We start from the raw sequence: 5,275 nt of genomic DNA, 5'->3' as shown, positions 1-5,275 counted from the left end.
GTGGCAATTTTGATGGATGTTTAAATAACACTTTGCTATATTTATGAAGTTGCTTGTGTATTTCATCTACAAGCAACCATTACTTAAAATTAAAATGCATAGCTTGTATTAAAATAGGCATCAGATGGGAGTTCTTGTTGTAGAGTCATGAAAATTTAGAAGACTGTGAGAACATATCAAAGAACCTCTAGTGACTCTGGCCTATTTCTCTACAGAAGGCTGCTTCACACTTCTTTATAGAGTAAAGAAAACACTATGAGAAAGCTCAAACTCATCTGCTCAAGAAGGTGTAAAATATATTACAGAAGTGTGAGAAGGACCAGTAAGAGAACTGTTGGGATTTTCTCACTGGGTGCATTTATTTGAATGTCAGCAACTTTAATCTAGATCACTTATTATACAACAGGACCCTGCATGTTCAGTGATATTATTGGAAAGGGATCCTTTCAACCTGATTGTGTTGCTTCTCCGATAGTTCTCAACAAAGCTTGCAAAGCCAATTATCTTTATAAAACTCAGGAGTCACTTGCACAAATGAATGAGTTTTATCATTAAATACACTTTTAAAATATCATTCAAGGTCATGGCTATGACATGAAATGTTTCTCTACAATGTACATTTTGTTTGCATAAGCATATTTGGCAGGTAATCTCACAGTACAGTGAACTTCCTTCATCAGTGCAGGTTTAATTGCTTCCCAACACACACACTCTTTCCCTATTAATGCTTTTTGACAAATTCACTGCACATTAATTTTCATTACTTGTTCTCTCATGCAAAATGGGCCATTATTTCTCAATCCCAGTAAGTTTTCAAAATGAACTAGTTTCTAGTTCTGATGGGTGTGGGTGTTTGCAGTATAGCATTTGGGATATTACCTGATTATAGCTGATGCAGTTACAAGTTTGTCAAGCACAGCCGAAGTCAGAGTAGTAAGTAAAACAGGGTGTCTTCTTCACCATGACATTACTTGAGAAAATACTACCTACTGTTGTTAAAAGTAACAGAGAAGACCAGAGTTATTTCATAGACAAGACTTTCTTTGAGCCATCCAAATGGAACAGAAGAGGCTTTGAGGAGTATTCCTGCATAACCCTACAGTGATAGGGAAAACATATCTGATTGTAGAACTAGCCCAGTGAAACAGCTTACCAGAAAAGGTGATTTTTTGAAGGCTTTCTCCTGTTGTTGCTTCAACTCAGGTGGAATTCTTGGAGTTAGACATGCTTTCTCTGTCGTACCAGGATTCAGTTCCTACTTGATCCTAGTCAAGGCCTTCCATCTACCACTCAAGGCTTTTTCTCTCTAGGAAGGCTCCAATTTTCTAGTCAATGAGTATTTACTTACGCAAAGCAGAACAGCGCTAGAGAGATCTCTACAAGTCCACCCACCCCTCCCTGCCCCGAGCCTGGAGTTGATGCCCATTTCTGAAACACAAGTAGAGTTAGTTCCCAATTTGCTTTTCTGCATGCCAGGTGAGTATCACAGGCCTCTGGCTATTGGTCAAAAGTCACTGGTATTTAACAGAAGAATACTGTGAGAATCTTTTAGGGAACTGCAGGAAAGCTTTGTAAAAGGAGGATAACTGAAGGGAGGTGACTTCTCATGCACGACGTGATACTTGTTTGGAGTTAGTAAAACTTGAAAATTTCATGAGAAATTGCATAGTCAGTCCTTTAAAGCTATGGACTCTCTTTGCCTGCAATCTAAATTACACATGAAAAGCACAACTGTAGTAATGGAATGGGGATCTATACACTTGTGTGGACATATAGAAAGCTCAAGAACTAAGGTTCTAGACAAGGAAGAGGAGTTTGCACTGGTTCCAATCTCTCAGCAAAAGCAACAGTTACTAAGATGTTCTTAAAAGTATCACTCTTAATTTAAGCTGCAAAATAAAACCTCTCCAGTGATCCATTTCATAAACAGCTCATTTGAATTGATTCAGACTTGCTCTGTTTGCCTTCTGGTCCAGAAATATGACAGCAATGAAGGTTTCAATGAGGTACTTAGGAAACACCAATAATAATTTACATTTGAAACAAGGTGTAACCTATTTTTTATATAGCTGACTATAAAGCTGCATTTTTTCCCCTTCTGGAAACTTCAGGTAGTTATACATGGTACTAAAGTATAAAAAAAGTAATTTAAAAAAGTTTTGCTTTTCAAGTATCTTTTTTTCAGCCATTTTAACAGGCTGAATTAAAATCAAACTTTTCTATGAAAAATTAAAACAAACCTCTAAAGAGAAATGCTTAATCTAAGTTGATCCTTGATCACAAGAGTTACTCTAACATTAATACTAATTCTTGGACAGTCTTCATTTCATCACATTAATGCAGAAGTCAACCCTTGAGATACCTACAGAGCCTATAGATAATTGTTTATGTTCTCTCAACTGCAAATTAAGTTTATTTATACATATGAAAACTCACTCTAAGGTAACAGATGGGAGCTTCTGTGGGAAATATGCACATAAATTTTAGGTTTCATGTGAACTGTAGATGAAAACAAGCATAATGCCTCAGATTGAAATCTCCCAGCTGTATTGATTTTTCAGAATGGAACATGACTAGAAGTTATTCACAGATGCTCTCCTCCCGCAGCAGCAAGCTGCTCTCCCTCCTCTCTAGGGAAACGGGACACTGAGGAGCAGAGCTACTGATGGAGATGGAGAAAAAAAGACTCCAGGCATGAGCTGCAATGGATCTGAATGAAGAAAGGAGGATGGAAGAAAAGCATTTGTTCAGTAGTCCAGGAACTTTTTTATTTTAAAACAATTTCATTCCTCTTCTCCTTACCCATCTCATTCCCTTCATCATATATGTACATATAACTTCACTATGTGGCCTGTCGCAAACAGCTCTCCTCTCATCACACACAGCAACACTAACCACCTCCTCTGTTTCTCCCCCACCCCCCAAAAAAGTCTCAGTCCCAACTATCAGCAGACACTTCCTTCCATCCTCTTCATTGTCTAGTCCCCTGCAACCTTCCCAAAAGCTTTGCAATGAAGCTTTCTCCTCCCTATCCCAGTCCCAGTGTCCACTGCAGGTTCACTGCAGCTCACACGGTGCATTCCCTACCTGAGCTCACTGCTACCCAGGGCATAGGAAAACCGAGGATGTGGGGCTGTCCCTAGGCAGGCTGTCAGTCCATATCAAAACAGCTTGCAGAATAAACCCAATCCAAAATCCCTGCAGCTTTTTTCAGGTTGTCCTGTCTCCCATCTTCACAAAGTAAAACGTTATGCCCCTTGCATTGCTGCCAGAGAACTTTTAAGAAGGGAATTTGCAGCCACGCATGTGTGGTAGGAAACACTGAAATAATACTGGAGAATCACATACGTCCACGTTTGGTAGGTTTACGGAAAAAGAATCCAGCTTATATTCATGGTACTGGTGATTTACACTGGGATGGACACAGCTGACCTTTTATTCCTTTTAGATCCATGACCTCAGCTGGCAAGCATCCCAGCAACTGAACAAGTAGTGATGCATACTCAGTTAACTAACCCCTTCTCAACAAAACCCCTTTACCTTCAGGCATCATTCAGTAATATTACTATTCAAGAACCCCATCAGTGGGACTGATGCCCACATGTACTCTGCAACAAACAGCATGCTGTAATGATCTGCAAGAATTGTGTTTGTGATCTTAGGACAAAGGATATTCATGAGCAACAAATTCTGAGCAGAAACATTTGATACAATCGCAACACTCTGCCAAGGAAGATTTACTTCTTTAGTGAGGCACAAGATTGCAACTGCTGAAATTCTGTCTCCTGGGCATTCAGAGTCTATAGCACCTCCACAAACTCTAAGTTTACTCAACTAGAAAAACTAAAAATAAACCCAAACATTAATGATGTGGCAGACTGACATTCACAGATGCTGAAATCCAATGCACATCAATGCTGACCTAGAACAACCAATGCTACAAGGGAGCGCATTGTCATTTCACAACCCATAGCTTGCCCTATATAACAGAATGGCACTTTACTGGCCATAAGTTGCAAAAAAACCCCAGTAGTCATAACTGCAATTATGATTACAACTCCTTTTTCTCTTACTGCATTCCTCATAACAGACAGAAATGAAAAACCTCTGCAATTCCTGCCAAGGTTATTCTGCACGCTCCCACACAAGAAAATTCCTAATCTTGTGGGTACAGATCCAATGACGTTATGTATCGCACAATTTTAGAAACAACCAGGAGACCCTCAAGAGTTGGTACACGCAGTTGGTACAGACACTGGTCAACAACAGTTTCCCTTTTAACTCTGCTGCCAGAGACAGAGGTCCTACCCCAGTACACACTCCTAAGCTATTATCATTAAGACTCCAATGGTGGAACCAGTCCACTCAACACTGAAGCCTGGTATCTGTGCCCAGTACCAGTACAGGTCCCACACCTGGAGACAACCGTTCTGGAGTTATTTATACACATGGACATGAGACCCACATACCAGAGCAACTGCACAGAAACAGTACACAGTGGCTTCTAAGTGTACAGAGCAGCTACGGTTGCAGTAGGAACAACTTCATATAAACAGACTGATTCAGATGTTCCTGCTGGGTAGTACTTTAATTTTTCCATGAGACAAGCAGTTCTTACAGTCCCTGAAGTTTGCAGCTGGAAGCCTCATGCAGGCAACAAACAAAGCTACAGCAGAGAAATGATGGCTGCTAAGTCATCATCTTTAGAAGCAGGAACCACAGATGTAGCACTCCTGTGACATCATGTTCAGACACCTGCGAGCTCTCAAGTAAACTGTGAAAGAATTATCCATAAGATGTGTATGATAGGTCCTTACTGTAATAAAACAAGGGATTCCTTTTGTTCACCTTCAGTGTACGAAAGGATGCAAACCAGACTGTGCAAAGGGAACTCTTCTGCATGAAAAATTAATCATCTTCCACAAAATATTGAATTCAAGTCCCAGATTACAGTTTTTGTAAGGAGTTTTATGGCTAGCATCATACCGATGAAGCCATCCTTAAATACATCAAGCAGATGTAAAAAGATATACTAATATCTTCCTGAATATTCAGAAGATAAGTTAATCAAAACTGCTCATCTCAGAGGGATCATTAGGAAGTGCAGTTCTCATTCCTAAATAGTAACTTCCAATCACTACTGATCATTCTAGCAAATATACCCAACTATTATGCTCATCCCACAGCTTAAATCATCTCCCAGATGACCATTGCAGCCTCCAGTTTCGCTTGTTATTTCCTCAGTGGTGCAGTTATGCATGAACATAAATAATTA

This window comes from Buteo buteo, chromosome 27 (genome assembly GCF_964188355.1).
Source record: "Buteo buteo chromosome 27, bButBut1.hap1.1, whole genome shotgun sequence".
Taxonomy (NCBI): domain Eukaryota; kingdom Metazoa; phylum Chordata; class Aves; order Accipitriformes; family Accipitridae; genus Buteo; species Buteo buteo.
Note: the sequence above shows the minus strand (reverse complement) of the source record.